The 17472-nt window shown below is 46.6% G+C and overlaps 1 protein-coding gene across 6 annotated transcripts in view; it reads right to left on the minus strand.

Annotated features, from left to right (window-relative positions):
* The window catches only part of TRAF3 (TNF receptor associated factor 3), a 123466-nt gene extending 121093 nt beyond the window's left edge, over positions 1–2373 (minus strand). For 4 of the 6 annotated variants that reach the window (XM_084838282.1, XM_084838307.1, XM_084838262.1 and 1 more), the window contains exons 1-2: positions 2017–2373; positions 523–578 (exon numbers count right to left, since the gene is read on the minus strand). The gene's annotated coding sequence lies outside the window, so the exon portion shown is untranslated. The remainder of the gene's footprint in view (positions 1–522; positions 579–2016) is intronic. The other 2 variants (XM_084838298.1, XM_084838272.1) reach the window with 1 other exon arrangement.
* Between the last annotated feature and the right edge of the window lie 15099 nt (positions 2374–17472).

A 17472-nucleotide genomic window follows, 5' to 3' on the forward strand; every position in this document is an offset into this window, starting at 1 on the left:
ACCACCACCACACACAAACCTACAATATCCTAAAATCCACGATGCTTTTCACATTCCTTTCATTTTGCTACTACAAAATGATAAATAGAATGTAGACAGCTGAAAGCATAGAAGTCTATGCAACTGGCAGCCCGCCCAAATCATACATCAGCAATACCTTGGTAAAACACTATGGAGACATGACTAGAATGACAAGTGCAACTTTGATTTTCCTAGTTTAATCATACCTTCAACATCATCTACATCTACATCTTTGTGACTGATCCGTTATCAGCTTCCCTTCCTACATTAAAAAAATAAAAATCCACAGTAACGAAAACATTGCAGTTACTGTTTAAACAATTAGTAGGTTTAACTGCAGAGGAATGACTCAGTATAAACTTTTAAACCATTCTCTTTCATTGCATTACAACATGACGTAATCATATAGAAATTAACATTCTCTACATGTTAAAGTCATGCACATCTAAAACACCATGGATTACAACAGCAGACAGACGTGTAACATAAGGGCCGTAATACCTTCTTGCTGGGTTCTTTACAAAACAGCTGCTTCTTCTGCACTGGCTACAATAGCCCTATAAAAGAATAAACAAAAAATGGTTTGCCCAATAAGAAAGGATAAACCTATACTGCATTTAATTTATCCCACATCTTGTCCTTGTGCCCTGCCTCTACTTTTATCTGCAACATTCCCTATCTTTTATGACCATCAAAACACAACCTGCCAGAGCATCCATACATTCACTGTGAAGTGATGAGCAAAATGAGCCTTCTGGAAGATGTAAAGTTGGTACAAGGCGAGTTTGCCACAAGTGAATTAAAGCAGCCCCCCAAAGCTTGTCAAGACAGATATTTCCCCTTTAAAACAAGACAGCCCGCCCACACCGACTGCATATGGAGGGAGCCAGAAATTAGGAGAGCGTTCTGCATTCAAACACCACACATCAAATGCATGCGAAGAAGACACCTTTAAAGCGCAGCAATAGGAGGGGGGGAAATGAAAGCATGCTACCCTCACCACCCCTAGCCACATATACACATGAACGCACGCACGCACACTTCCGTACACTATACTGCATGCAAAGACTTACTGATCAGATCCATTCTCCGACACCGAGAGACGTTAAGAAGGGTTTTGTTTGGCCTTGCAAAATCGCAGTCTCTTTTTTAAACAGCAATGCACCCAACCTCTCCTCTTCTCAAAGCCGGAGAGTGGGAAAGAATGAAATGAGGAGGGGCGGGGGGCGCTGGGAGCAACAATAGCAGCAACAGCTTGAAGGATGAACGTGTGTCTGGCCGGGCAAGCAGCAGCCAGCACAGACTCCTTGCAGCAGCAATAACAGCAGCAGCGGGTGAATATTTATCTATCTCTGAGCACGGAGGCTGAATAGGGCTGCCGGTCCCTGCATGGAGCCCGGGTAGGCTTCTTCCCTGGCGGCTACCTTAACTGGAGAGGGAGGCGAGAGGGAGAAGCAACAGCCCTAGCGGGAGGCGGGGGTCCCACACAATCTTGGGCAACCTCTCCCCACCCCCAACACACACACACACACACACACACACACCTTTCTGCTCGGCTCTCCGAGCCTCCCGCTGCACGCGCTGTGCACGAGACGCAGGACCTGCCTCGCCTCGCGCTCCCCACCCAGCCACCCACCCCCCAGTCTCACCGCTCCAGCCTGGGAGCCGGGATAGCAGCACCGCCACCCTCTCTCTGATGCCGCCGCCGCCGCCCGCCAGCCAGCCAGCCAGCCCGCACCTCTCGGGCAGCTGCCTCAATGGGAGAAAAAGCGCCGGGCTCCTGCAGCCGCAGCTCCCGCTGACGCGCGCGCGCCTGGCCCGCAACCCACCTACCCGAAGCCCTGACTAGCAACGCAACCGAAGCAGCGGCAGCGACGGAGCGCCCGGCCGCCCCCAGTTCCGCCGCAGCCGCCGTTGCAGCGGGGGGACCCCCCCCTCCCTCGCCCCTTTCGCAAGCCCCGGCTTCCAGCCCTGCCCGGAGGAGAGCTCCCCTACCTACTCAGCTCTCCGTCTGAGGGAGCGCAGGGTGGAGGGGAGAGCCGCCGCCGCCAGCGCCGCCGCCGCTCCTGCAGCAGCTCAGCCAAACGCAGCCGCCTTGCCCCGGCTGGAAAGTCCCTGGTGCGCTGCCCCGGCGCTCTCCCCCCGCCCCGCACTTCCTCTCCCGCCCTCCGAAGCCCAGGCTGGAAATCCCCGCCGCGCCGCGCCGCGCTCCCTTCTCTCTCCTCTCTCCTCTCCCTCGCCCTGCCCGGCTCTTTCTACAGCGCAGCAGCCAGGCGCGGCTCTAGCCTGCCTCCCCGGCGCAGGCGGGGCGGGAGAGAGGCGGGCCCGCTGGCTGGCTGGCTGGCTGGCCCAGCCGGCCGGCCTCCCTCCTTCCCTCCTTCCTTCCTTCCCACCCTCCCTCCTTCCGCGGCAGCGAGCTGGTTGGCTCTCCTCTCTGCCCTCCCCCTGCTCCTGCCAGGCGAGATGAAAGAAGAGAGGGAAGAGCGCGAGAGAGCAGCTTCTCTTCCCCGGAGGGATGCCCTACCGTCGTCCTCGCAAGCCGGCCCTCCTTCCAGCCTCCGCGGGGAGAGGGACAGAAATAGTGCAGCCCCAGCAGCGCAGGTAGCGCTCCACCCCGCTTTAATTTGTCCCGGGGCCCGGCTGCAGAAATAGCACACCTGCTTGGCTGTTTCTTGGAGCGCCGTGAAGCAATGAAAACGTGCCTCTCTGAGCGTGTGTAGAGCGCTGCTGCGTCCTTTCCGAATCGCCGTCCTCGGACCCGCCTAACATTTCGGGCAGCTATTTCAGAACTGTAGGCCCCTAGCGCTACCGAATCGTTGCTCTTCGCTGTGAGATAAATGAGGAATTGCAACTGAGTTTTCACGGGGGGGGGGGGGGTTTCCTAGCGCTTTTTCTGTGTGTGCATCCCCGTATATTCCGTCTGCAGTAATAGGCATGACATAGCCATACAGGCAAGGAAGGAACAACTCTTGAGCATACCATTTTTCGCTAACATTTTTTTTTTAAATCAGTTTTTTAATTTGTGCTAAACTGCTTTGTTATTGAAGTACTATCATCCATGATTACTTCAGGAAGTTTTTTTAAAGGGTTTTAGCAGTAATTAAAAGGTCACCCCCTCCAGTTTAATATGGTGCTGACAAGAAGGGCAGTGTTTTTGTTACAAATAATTTTTAAACTTGCACCAAAATGCTTTTTAATTTCAGTGTTATTCCATGAATATTTTAATGTTTTTTAAAAAAAATAGGCAAGATATATGCGATATCACGCATACAATTCAGTTGCGTGCACCCACAGACACTGATAAAACGGTTCTGACCAAAAAGAACATGGCGAAGATGTGCTGGAATGCAGTTGCACGGCACTAGGCCAGGAGTGAAGACTTTTGTGGGTCTCGGCCCCACCAGAAAGTATTGCAGGCTGCACCCCTTTCCTGCTTGCTGCTAAAGGCAGCTGAACAGCCGGATTCCTAGTGATTCCGCTGGAAATCCGCTGTTGCAGCAAAATGTAACAATTTTTTTTAATTTTTGTGAACTGCCCAGAGAGCTTCGGCTATTGGGCAGTATAGAAATGAAATAAATAAATAAATAAATAAATAAATGGTCAGGGACCCAACAGCAGCTGCAAAAAAAAGCCATGGGGGGGGAATGTGGGCCCAGTCTTGGATGTGGCCTACTCCTGCACTAGGCTCACCACGTTTCAAAGCCATACCTGTTAAAAAGATCAGCCTCTAGAAATCGCACTGCTGTTTTCTTCTCCCCCCCCCCGCCCCAAGTTGGATTCTCTGAAAAACAGAAGAGCAACAGTTTGTTGACAGCAGAGCCCCAGAAAAAGTTAGCAAACAAATTTTTTCAGAATAAATACCCTGTACAGAAAGACCTTGGGATTGTGGGAAGGGCTTCCTGATCAGAGGATGTATGCTTCTTTTGGAGGAAGCGTGGAGGAATTAAACACTAGACTCCTGAGTGCCAGCTCCAGGTTTTGGAGGGCCCAGGGGCAGGGCAGCTTCAGTGGGCCCCTTCCCTCAGCGAGTCTGCCTTCTTACGGCCATTGTCACCAGCAGCTGTTGCTCCTCATCCTCTTTCTCACCATTGCAAGTAAGCAGTGGCCCCTACTGCTCCTTCTTCTCACCACCACCACCATTGCCTGGGCCAGAGCAAGAAGCAGATGAACAAGCAGGTTGCGATGACAGAAGAGGAGGAGCAACTTCTGGAGACTTTTGTCAGTGCTGGGTGTGGGCCCTTCAGAGGTGCTTGACCATGCCTACCTTTGACGCTGGCCCTGTTCCATTTCAAAGCCATTTAGAAGCCACATCTCAAATCTAGGATGCACTTGCTCTTAGGGCTGTCACCCAATTTAACAAATCTTAGGGCACAATCCTGTGCATGCTTAGACGGAGAAAAGGCCTACAACGTGGCTGGCTGGGGAATGCTGGGTGTTGTAGGCCTTTTCTCCGTCTAAACATGCATAGGATTGTGCCCAAAGTCTATTAATTGTAGGCATTTTACAGTGTAATCCTGTGCATGTTTACTCAAAAGTCATATTGTGTTCAGTGGGGCTTACTCTCCCATAAGTGTGTTTAGGATTGCAGTCCTATACATTCGCACTTGGAACTCCGATTGAGTTCAATGGAGCTTACTCCCACATAAATGGATCTAAGATTGTAGCCTGAGACTATAGTCCTATACCCACTTCCCCGGGAATAACCCTTACTGAATTCAGTGGGACTTTCTTCTGAATAGACATGCATAGGATTGCACAGTTAAATCAAGGGATAACAGTAATCTCTTAATCTAACCAATCCACTAAATGCTGCATGTCTACTTACTCCCAGGTCAGGTAGCCCTGTATTTGATCGTTGGAGAGGCAGAGAATGAAGATGAGGAAGGAGAATAACAAATGAAAGCTAAAATGAAAACAAAAACTTGAGGCACTTAATCAATGCTGGGAAGTACAAACATCTCACCCAGTGATGCAGTTAAGTAATTTTAGACCCTGGACTGAATGGTGTGATGGGGACTCACTTTAGACAGCCATGGAGGCGGGGGGGGGGGGAACCTGTTGGGTTTTAAACCTGTTGATTTAAAAAAATGAATACCCTGAGCATGTGCAGTTGTGCATTTCAAACTCACTTAAATCATCATGACTACAGGAATAAAATGGAGCCTGCTTCTGATGCCCTGATGCTAAACACATTTCCTTGGGAATAAGCAACATTTTGTTGCAGAAAATAATACATATTTTAAAGTACAAAAGGTAATAAAATGAGCATCTGTAAACATGCCCAGCTGACCGTCCCCTGACTATAATATGTTTGTCAAACTTAGAAGAAAGGATGCTGTGACAATCAGCCTCAGCAGGCCTTGGAATGCTCATGCTGGCCAGGTGCTTATGATAGTGTCCTCATCACCTGCTCTCTAGGTGATTATTTGGGTTTGGGGGGAGAGCCAGCTGCACCACTGAACTCACCGTGAAGTCAAAGGTCAAAAAGACTGAAGCATAAATAGCACTTGAAGCACAGCTCCAAGTAGCAAGTAGATGGAGGCTGAGCCCAAGACTAATGTGAGCTATTAAAGCCCACTCAATAAGCAAATAGACTTATCGGGTAGTTACATGTATTTAGCTTTTCCCCCCTCCCACCATTCCCCCTAGCAAATATCCACGGGCAAAGAAGCAGTCCACATTTTTAATAAGTCTTAAGGCTTATCCAGACATTACCCTACTAGTGTGATTGATCCTGAACTGTGCCAATCCCGAACAGCACAATTAGCCACTGGTGGAAAACAGGGCCTGTATATTTTGGGTGCTTTTCAATGACATCAGAGGAACAGCACCTGATTCCACTGACATGGTTGAAAATCAGTTAAACCATGTGAAACTCCTTCACATGAGTGGCTTGTGATGTGCTGAGACACCCACAAGAGGTAGGATCGGCCTTTAGACCTCGAAGAGGCTCAAGCTTATGACGTTCCCATCAGAAAGGAATTGGTGGCTGAATCGTAGTGCACCTGGGAAGTTCTCTTTCCCTGCTGTGCATCTTTTTCATGTCTGAATAATTTTAATTTTTAAAAATGTGTTCCATTTATATCCTGCCTTTTCCTCCAAGGAGTCCAAGGCAGCAGACATAATCCTCCTCTCCATTTTATCCTCACAACAACCCTATGAGGTAGATTAGGCTGAGAGCCAGTGACTGGCCCAAAGTCACCCAGTGAGCTTCATGATCGAGTGGGGACTAGAACCCGGATCTCCCGAGTCCTAGTCCAACACTCTAACCACTTAACCACATTGGCACTGTGGTGACCACAATGACTTGCATAATCTGATGCAAGTCCAGCATGTCAAAGTTTTGGGCCACTCAAAATAGGTCCACAGGTTCATTGGCTCACATTCACATCTGAACAATTCAGACATGACAGTTGTTCGTCACTTGTCTTCTCTAGAATAGGTGGAAAGTAAGGCCTAAGCAGGTCCAGTCTACATTTCTACCCCTGCGGCCATATCAACTGATCATCCCTTACTGTTATCACAGTCAATGGCCAAGAAATAGTTTGGGTCTACTCATTATCCTCTCCTTCCTCTCAGCATTGAAAGTGAACCAGTCATCACTATTTCCACTAGGCCGCTACTTGCTCATCTCACAAAGGTTCCACCATGTTTGCATAGCAGTAAGCAAAAATGGGAGGAGTGAGACTGTATAAGGGTAATAAGTACAATCTTCTAAGTGATAGTAACAATTTTGACACTGGTGTTGATTTTTGCAGTTGCCTTACTGATAAGTCCATAAACAGGAACTAGCAATTGTGCTGATTATGATGAAGACTTCATTTGTTAAAGGGCTATAAACAAGGTAAGGCCAGTTCAGATCTCTGGTGAACAGTGTGGGGAGTGGGGGTGAGAATAGGCTTCCATCTCCAGTGGGGCAAAGGACAGTTCTGAGGGGGGGAAACATTGGATTGCTGGGGGATTTTTAACGTTATTTCATTACAGACGTGAGCCTGAGTCAAAGCTTGGCTCAGCTAAATGGCAGAATAGATCAACAGCAAGCTAGAGTTCTCTACATCGAAACAAACATAAGACTGGACTACTTCAGTAGACTGGAATGTACAAAATTATAAGGCTTTGCCTACACTTTTTTTTTTTAATTGTGCCAACCCTTGTTTACTAAACTCGGTGGTTACCCTACAGGGAAGAGAGTGATTCATTTCCACAAGTTGCCAGGATCTAGTGCAGCGATATACAAAAGTGACATGGGGTATTGGCAAGTTTAATTAATTAAAAATAGAAACTGGGTTGCTTGTATAAAGTAATATTGTTATTAGGGGTGTGCTTCAGATTCAGCTGAAGCCTGAACTGAATTGGGCAGATTCAGTTCAGGATTCTGAATCTGAACCTGATTCAGGCAGATTTGGGAGATATTTGAATTGAAGTGGGGCTCCTGCAAAGTGAATCTGAATTTGAATCTGAACACTGCTGAAGATTCAGAGGGACACAGATGTGCACTTATTTGTCTGACATCTGGCAGGTGTAATCTCCTTATAAAGGACAACTATAGCCATTTGTTGATTTCCAGGGATAGTCAATTGGAGGCATGAAGATCTGGATTTCTGAATCAAGATTCAGACCCAAGTCAAAGTGGACAGCCTCTGAGGGCATCTCTACATCAGCCTAAAATCCTGCATTTCAAACAGGGCTTTCTGCTTCCGTTTTAAATGCAGGATCACAACTCCTTTTTTCACCTGCTTCCTTTCCCTCCTCCCCTTTCCCCCTCCTTCTCGCCATATCTGACTCTTCCATTATCTTTCATTGATCTTGCTCCTCTTCTTGCCGCTTTTCTGCTTTTCAGGAGGGAACTCAAGCAGAAAACAATGGAGTAATTTGATAGCTCATTATCTGCGATCTATTTAAAAACAGAACAAAGGGCATTTAGTGCAGGAGATCCCCTGGTGGGCCACAGCATCATGTAAAGAGCCCACAAACTTCCGCGAAGGAGCAATCTCAATCACAGGATAAAAGCTCCATGTGACAAAAGCCTGAATCAGTTTGAACTGAATCTAGCTGTTTTCTAAAAAGTGATACATTTCTTCATATGAGAAAACACCCGAATGGGGGTGGGGGGAGGAAGAGGAGGGGGTATCGTTTTGTGACTGGCAGCTTGAGCTTTGGCTATTAGGTGGTATAGAAATGTAATAAATAAATGAATAAATAATCACAGTGAATTATTTACCAGGGCTCTCCAATACTAGTGCTTTTGGGAAAGGACGTTGAAGTAATATAAGGCAGGACTGATCCAGTGTTCAGTGCCCTTTGCTAGTTCTCTTTCCCAGGAGCAGGAACATTAACAGAGGTTTGGAGTCTGTGGGACCTGGGAGGGAGTAGCATTAGGTGCTTGCTTGGAAAATGCTTCAAGTTCAAGTCCTTCTGCCTCTGCCACTGTATGCTCACATCCATCATCCACCCCTGTCCTATTAAACTTTCTGTGACTTTGGTGCCAACTGAGTAGAAAACAAAAAAGTCTTAAACTGTTTTTAATTCATCATAGCTCCCTAGTCCCTGCACCAATCCTTCTGTGTGTGTTTTCAGGTTTTTTGCCTAGAGACACCTCTATGACATATGCCATTCTCATACAAATTGCCAAAACAAAAACATGGAGGGGAGGGGGCAATGGGAAGTGAATCACCTACCTCCCCACCCTGCCCCCATTTGAACACTCCACTTCCACAAAGGATGCTGCATCCATACTTCTAAAATGTTTCAGGCTTTTTAACTACAGCCACCTCTACACTGTATGTCATTTTCAGAACAATTGCCCACAAAAAAACCCGTAGGGGAATAAGTGAATCTTTTTTGGAAACCCCCAAATGGTAAAGACTTCTCTTGAACAAAGCTGTCTGTGCCTATTCATCTAAAACTTGGCAGGCTGGATCCCTTCAGAAGGGGCAACTATTCCTGCAAATGTCATCCAATTTTGCGAAGAAATAAAAAGGTTATTGGCAGTTGTCTTTTAATTTTTTTTAATAAATCAAAATGTAAAGGTGTGAATCAGATAAACCGCTATATTTATTTGTCTGACATCTAGTGTGGAGAATGTAGATAGGGAGACATTTTTCTCCCTCTCTCATAATACTAGAACCCAGGTCATCCTATGAAGCTGACTGGTAGGTGGTTCAGGACAGATAAAATAAAGTACTTCTTCACACAGCACATAGTTAAACTATGGAATTCGCTACCACAGGATGTAGAGATGGCCACCAATTTGGATGGCTTTAAAAGGGGGTTGGACAAATTCCTGGGGGAAAAGGCTATCAATGCCTACTAGTCCTGATGGCTATGTGCTACAGTACCAGAGGCAGTGAGCCTATGTACACCAGTTGCTGGGGAACATAGGAGGGAGGGTGCTCTTACACTCATGCCCTGCTTGTGGGTTCCTGGTCGACAGCTGGTTGACCACTGGGTGAACGGAATGCTGGACTAGACGGACCCTTGGTCTCATCCAGCATGGCTCTTCTTATGTTCTTAGGTGTACTCCCTTTATAAAGGACAACTATAACTGTTGATTTCCAGCGAAAGTCAGTGGGAGGCATGAAGATATGGATTTCTGTATCAAGATTCAGACCCATGTCAAAGCGGACAGCCTCTGAATCAGTCTGAACTGACTCTGGCTGTTTTCTGAATTCTGAATTGGGGTCCGAGCCAAATCTGATTAGTGCACACCCCTAATTGTTAACGATATATGTATTCACCGACACTATATTGTATTGTGCTTGTGATGGTGAATCCTCTAACATGGGTTGGCTGAGCTGGTGTGATGAAACAGAATGTTCACTTGCTCAGAGAACTGAGCTGTTTGCAGTCCAGCTTCTGTGGGGGAAGAGGAATGTCAGCCTGGCTGGGATTATGACCTCACATAGGCTGAGGATTGGAAAGAGGTCGTGGATACAGGGAAGCTAAGGAATAAGGACCCTAGAGGCAAGGAGGATGAGTAAACTTGAGAGCTCTGATGGAAGGATGGATTTGGATTTGTCAAAAACAAGTCCTGCCAGACAAATCTGATCTCATTTTTTGATCAAGTAACCTCCCTTGTAGACCGTGGGAATGCTGTAGACATCATATACCTCGACTTCAGCAAAGCTTTCGACAAAGTGCCCCATGATATTCTGATGAGCAAACTAGCTCAAAGTGGGCTAGCTGAAACAACGATCCGGTGGATCCACAGTTGGCTACAGAATCGGACTCAAAGAGTGCTTATCAATGGGATCTTCTCAAACTGGGGAGAGGTAACGAGTGGGGTACCGCAGGGCTCAGTCCTGGGCCCAGTGCTCTTCAACATTTTTATTAATGACTTGGAGGAGGAGGTGCAGGGAATGCTGATCAAATTTGCAGATGACACAAAATTGGGCGGGATAGCTAATACTTTGGAAGACAAAAACAAAATTCAAAGTGATCTGAATAGACTGGAGCACTGGGCAGAAAACCACAGAATGACATTTAATAGGGATAAATGCCAAGTTCTGCACCTAGGAAAAAGAAACCAAATGCACAGTTACAAGATGGGGGATACGTGGCTCAACCACACTACAAGCGAGAAGGATCTTGGAATTGTTGTCGATCACAAGCTGAATATGAGCCAACAATGTGATGTGGCTGCAAAAAAGGCAAATGCTCTTTTGGGCTGCATTCATAGAAGCATCGCTTCCAAATCCCGGGAAGTACTAGTTCCCCTCTACTCAGCACTGGTTAGGCCTCATCTGGAGTACTGTGTCCAGTTCTGGGCACCACACTTGAAGAAGGATGCAGACAAACTGGAGAGGGTTCAGAGGAGGGCAACAAAGATGATCAGGGGACTGGAAACAAAGCCCTGTGAAGAGAGACTGAAAGAACTGGGCATGTTTAGCCTTGAGAAGACTGAGGGGAGATATGATAGCACTCTTCAAGTACTGGAAAGGTTGTCGCAGAGAAGAAGGCCAGGATCTCTTCTTGATCATCCCAGAGTGCAGGACACGGAATAATGGGCTCAAGTGACAGGAAGCCAGATTCCATCTGAACCTCAGGAAAAACGTCCTGACTGTAAGAGCAATACGACAATGGAACCAATGACCTGGGGAGGTGGTGGGCTCTCCCACACTGGAGGCCTTCAAGACGAGGGTGGACAGCCATTTGTCAGGGATGCTCTGACTTGGATTCCTGCATTGAGCAGGGGGTTGGACTCGATGGCCTTGTAGGCCCCTTCCAACCCTACTATTCTATGATTCTATGATAGGTGGTTGAGACAAAGGGGCTTGAGGCAATAAGGAGAGAATCAGAAAGATGAGTTGGAACAAACATAATAGCCTTTAAGGTCAGGAAAGTGGTGCTGGAGGGAGACAGGAATGCAAGGGTGACTGGTAAAGAGACAAAATAGCTAAAGGAAGTGGTGGCTGGATCTACAGTCTAAATCCTAACAGGGGAATTCTGCACATTGCAGCTTCTACTTTCACTGCAGCATTGTGATTTAGCAATCATAACCAGTGAGGGCCAAAAAGCCACAGGGGAGAGCTGAATTTCACATCCTGATGTGAACTAACCAGCCAATTCTTGGGCTACAGTCTTCTTGTATCCCTGCAATCTAGTCCCGCTTGTCTCTGGAATTCTAGGTTGTTGCGTTAGCATGGAAACTAGCCAAATAGACAGGTTCATTATTATTTTAGCAAAATACCCAGCATCATTATGGGAAGGGTGAAGATAGGATTCTTATATTGCAAGGACTCCTGGAGGGCACTGTACCCTTTGCACACAAAGATACTTTGTGCCCATCCATGTGGCCTCTCTCGCTGGAGCCCAAGTCACCTGGAGGCAGGGGCTAGGCAGTTTTAGCTCCTACCACAAAGGTGCGTGCTGGTAGAGAATGTTGCAGAAGCGCCGGTCTAGCTTTCACATGTATAATATTTCAGTTTTCCATTCTGAGAGACCCAGCATGAGAAAAAGCAATGTTCTCAGTTTCTTATGTAGAACCTGTACTCACAAAATATCCCTGTTATCTCTAGAGATGGCACCAAATCTTGTTCAGTTCGAGACAGAGAAGAATCACACTCCTTCCTGCCATACCTACACAGTCCCCAAATGGCTGGTGCTGGCGCTCTCCCTTGCTCTGTCTTGCTTGCCATTGGAGCAGCAATGCAGCTGCAAACAGAAAAGTGAGCAGGGGAAAAGTGGGGGGGGGAGAAAGTGGGTGTGTGAGGAGAGGGATTGGGCCCCATCATGTCCCTTACTAGGGTGTGACAGGTTCTGGATCAATTCAGAGTGGCTTGGAGTAAGCCAAAGTATTTCTTAATTGGGGGAGGTGTTGTAGAAATAGCTTGGTGTAATCTGAGCCAATCTGACCCCTTGGCATTAAAAGGGGACTGGACAAATTCCTGGAGGATAAGGCTATTAATTCTGATGGCTATATGCTACCTCCAGTATCAGAGGCAGTATGCTCCTGTGTATACCAGTTGCTGGGGGAAATGGGTGGGAGGGTGCTGTTGCACTCATGTCCTACTTGTGCAGACAGCTGGTTGGCCACTGTGTGAACAGAATGCTGGCCTAGATGGACCTTGGTCTAATCCAGCACGGCTCTTCTTATGTTCTTATGTTTTGAGCCTGCGGAAGTTTGTCTATCAATAATTATAACCACATATAAAAGCCATGTAAAAGCTGTTCCAGTTTCAAGTCGGAGGGGAACAATATTAATGACAAGATGAAATCATGTCTTGTCAAACTCTCACCCAACCGTATGCTATACCATCCAGATCAGCAAAAACAAAACCATTACACCATCATCTCTGGCCTGGCAGCCAAACCAAACTTTCAAAACTGAAAGTTCAGAGGGCGTCTACACAAATATAAGCTGGTAAATGTTAAATCCATTGTTTTTCCAGCTAAGAAATAAAAGGGAGAGGGAAATGTTCCATGTAGACATGCCTGAAGTCAGACATTCAAGCAGACCTAGAGTCAAAGAATGTAAACTAAGGCGGCAACAGAACAGTTGCAATTCACAATGTAAGCCAAAGAGTAAACAGAGTGCCACCACTGTGACAGAGGGCAGACAAAATGAGACAGACTTTTCTACTCTGGCATCTAAAAAAAAAAGAGATATGAAAAGCATGTCTTGACATAAGATTTCAAATTAAATAGCAAGCAAGACTTCCACCCCACCCCCTCAAAATGTAAGAGCGGGAGGTTCAAAAAATGTATAATTTGAAGATGACTAATACTTTTGCCAGGCATCAGTCCATTTGTATGTGCATGTGTGTGTGTAAATACACAGCTTGTTCAGATATGCATATACTTTGCTTGATATCGCATTTATGTATGCATTTGTTACATTTATATGCCCTGCCTTTTCCTCTAAAGAGCCCAAGGCTCCTTGGAGGATCCTCCTCCTCTCCATTTTATTCTCACAACAACCCAGTGAGGTAGGTTAGGTTGAGAGCCAGTGACTGGCCCAAAGTCACCCAGCAAGTTTCATGGCCAAGTGGGGATTTGAACCAGGGTCTCCTGAGTCATAGTCCAACACTCTAACCACTACACCACACTGGCTGTCTCAGAAATATGCAAAACTTGGCTATGTGAAATGTGTTAACCGTCTCCACAGAAAAGTATCCTAGGCTGGCTGCATTTGAGGGAGAGGAGAGACTGTAAGCCATTATTTTAAACTATAAAATGCCTTGAGTGTTTTGGGATCAAGGCTATTTATTCATTTATTTAATTATTTAAATTTAGAGCCTTCTTGTTATGGTCCCGGGGCGGGGTACGTACATATCGCTAAAACAATATAAATCCACTGTCAAAAGCTCCATTTGCATCATAATTCAAATGCTTCATCCACTTCCAAAGGCTTCAGTAAAGAGGTACGCACATCTTAACTTGCTGATGAAATGCATACAGTGAAGGTGCCAGATGTACCTCAGAGAAGAGGGAATTCCACAACCTTGGAGCCACCAAAGAAAAGGCCTTTTCACACACTGCCACCCCATGAACCTCTGAGGGGAGTGATATGGATAATAGGGCCTCCTCTGCTGATCTTAATACTTGGGCTGGTTTAGAGGGGAGGAGGGTCTCTTTCAGACATTTGGGACTCAAGTAAATCAATAAATGTATTCTATTTCTGTTTAAGTTGATATTGGAGCCCTTTTGGGTGTTCTCCCCTCATAATCGCATGAGGGGAAGAGTGGAACCCCACTTTCTGGCTGCACCCCCATGGTCACCCCTTCTCCAGCCCTACCTCCTGCTGTCCCCATGTGCGGGGGAAGGTATGAAGCAAGTAGCCTCCTCCCCACTGGACTGCAAATCTCAGGCTACTACATGACACAGGAAGCCTATGTGTGAAGAGTAGACTCCCCAGGTCAGCCCCCTCCCCAACACGTGGATGGCAGAAAAGGGGACAACACTGGCAAGGATGAGATGGTGGGAATGGGGCCAGCGAGCACAGCCCCACTCTCCCCCTCACGAAATTGTAATTGCATGAGGGGAGAGTGCCTCCAGAGGGCTTGGGTGATACAAAAATTCTATCTGTGATGGTTGGTTTATAAATGTAAATCAGCACTTGACACTCATAGAATCATAGAATAGTAAGGTTGGAAGGGGCCTACAAAGTCCAACCCCCTGCTCAATGCAGGAATCCAAGTCAGAGCATCCCTGACAGATGGCTGTCCAGCCTTGTCTTGAACGCCTCCAGTGTGAGAGAGCGCACCACCTCCCTAGGGAATTGGTTCCATTGTCGTATTGCTCTAACAGTCAGGACGTTTTTCCTGATGTTCAGCCGGAATCTGGCTTCCTGTAACTTGAGCCCATAATTCCGTGTCCTGCACTCAGGGATGATCGAAAAGAGATCCTGGCCCTCCTCTCTGTGACAACCTTTCAAGGACTTGAAGAGCGCTATCATATCTCCCCTCAGGCTTCTCTTCTCAAGGCTAAACATGCCCAGTTCTTTCAGTCTCTCTTCATAGGGCTTTGTTTCCAGTCCCCTGATCATCTTTGTTGCCCTCCTCTGAACCCTCTCCAGTTTGTCTGCATCCTTCTTAAAGTGTGGTGCCCAGAACTGGACACAGTACTCCAGATGAGGCCTAACCAGTGCTGAGTAGAGGGGAACTAGTACTTCCCGGGATTTGGAAGCTATGCTTCTATTAATGCAGCCCAAAAGAGCATTTGCCTTTTTTGCAGCCACATCACATTGTTGGCTCATATTCAGCTTGTGATCGACAACAATTCCAGGATCCTTCTTGCTTGTCGTGTTGTTGAGCCACGTATCCCCCATCTTGTAACTGTGCATTTGGTTTCTTTTTCCTAGGTGCAGAACTTGGCATTTATCCCTATTAAATGTGATTCTGTGGTTTTCTGCCCAGCGCTCCAGTCTATCCAGATCACTTTGAATTTTGTTTTTGTCTTCCAAAGTATTCGCTATCCCGCCCAATTTTGTGTCATCTGCAAATTTGATCAGCATTCCCTGCACCTCCTCCTCCAAGTCATTAATAAAAATGTTGAAGAGCACTGGGCCTAGGACTGAGCCCTGCGGTACCCCACTCGTTACCTCTCCCCAGTTTGAGAAGGTCCCATTGATAAGCACTCTTTGAGTCCGATTCTATAGCCAACTGTGGATCCACCGGATCGTTGTTTCATCTAGCCCACTTTGAGCTAGTTTGCTCATCAGGATATCATGGGGCACTTTGTCGAAAGTTTTGCTGAAGTCGAGGTATATGATGTCTACAGCATTCCCACGGTCCACAAGGGAGGTTACTTGATCAAAAAATGAGATCAGATTCATCTGGCAGGACTTGTTTTTGACAAATCCATGTTGGCTTCGAGTAATCACAGCATTGTTTTCAAGGTGCTTCCAGATGGATTGCTTTATCATCTGCTCCAGAATTTTCCCAGGGATTGATGTCAGACTGACTGGCCTGTAGTTCCCAGGTTCCTCCTTTTTACTCTTTTTGAAGATAGGGACAACATTAGCCCTCCCCCAGTCATCAGGCACTTCACCCATCCTCCATGATTTCTCAAAGAGAATAGACAGCGGTTCTGAGAGTTCTTCTGCCAGTTCCTTTATGACTCTAGGGTGCAGTTCATCTGGCCCTGGACATTTGAACTCATTCAAAGTAATTAGGTGTTCCTTGACCATATGCCTATCGATCTCAAGCTGCAATCCTGCCCCTTCAGCCTGTACGCCTTTGCCAGGGGGGACATAGACCCTCTTTTGGGAGAAGACTGAGCCAAAGTAGGAATTGAGCACCTCTGCCTTTTCCTTGTCATCTGTTATCATTTTGCCATCCTTATTTAATAGCTGAACCACCATTTCTTTCCTCTGCCTTTTACTATGCACATAGCTGAAGAAAGCCTTTTTGTTGTTTTTAGCATCCCTCGCTAACCTCAGCTCGTTCTCAGCTTTAACCTTCCTGACGCCATCCCTGCAACTCTGTGCTATCTGCCTGTACTCTTCCTTTGTTACTTGGCCTTCTTTCCACTTCCTATATGTGTCCTTTTTTGTTTTCAGGTCATCCCTAAGCTTTTTGTGAAGCCACATTGGCTTCTTCTGTTGTCTTCCACCTTTTCTTCTTGTTGGAATTGTTTGTGATTGTGCCTTGGGAATTTCCTGTTTTAAAAGCTCCCACCCATCTTGGACTCCTTTTCTCGCTAGCGTCGCTTGCCATGGGACCTTACTGATCATTGTTCTGAGGTTATTAAAATCAGCTTTCCTAAAATCCAGGGTACTCATTTGACTACACTCAGCTTTTGCTTCCCTTAGAACCAAGAACTCAAGTACAACATGGTCGCTTTCCCCCAGAGTTCCTGTAATTGCTACTTGATCCACTAAGTCATCTCTGTTGGTTAGGATCAAGTCAAGGATAGCCGATCCTCTAGTTCCTTCCTCTACTTTCTGTAGGAGGAAGTTATCTGCCACACAAGTCAGGAATTTCCTGGAGGGGCCATGTTTTGCAGAATTTGTCTCCCAACAAATATCGGGGAAGTTGAAGTCCCCCATTACTACTACATCATGCTTCCTTAAAACATTGGCTACTTGCTTTTCAAAAGTTTCATCCTTGTCTTCACCTTGATTGGGTGGCCGGTAGTAGACTCCGACCACCAGGTTCCTTTTATTCTTTGCTCCATTTATTTCAACCCAGATGCTCTCGATGGGGCAGAAAATGGTAAGTGATGGACACAGAATGTGTGAACCAGTTTGCATATACCAAGGGTGCACAGGACTATAGGAAGCTGCTTTATACTGAATCAGACCATTGGTCCATCTAGCCCCATATTGTCGACACTCTCCAGGGTTTCAGGGTTTTTCCAGCCCTACCTAGAGATGCTGAGAATTGAACCTGGGACATTCTGAGTGCAAAGCAGGTGCTCTAGCATGGAGCTGTGGCCCCTCCAGATGTTTTATTTATTTATTACATTTCTGTACCACCCAATAGCAGGATCTCTCTGGGCAGTTCACAA

Source organism: Heloderma suspectum, chromosome 1, assembly GCF_057233095.1.
Source record: "Heloderma suspectum isolate Gila_16-S chromosome 1, 16-S_ref, whole genome shotgun sequence".
Lineage (NCBI taxonomy): Eukaryota > Metazoa > Chordata > Lepidosauria > Squamata > Helodermatidae > Heloderma > Heloderma suspectum.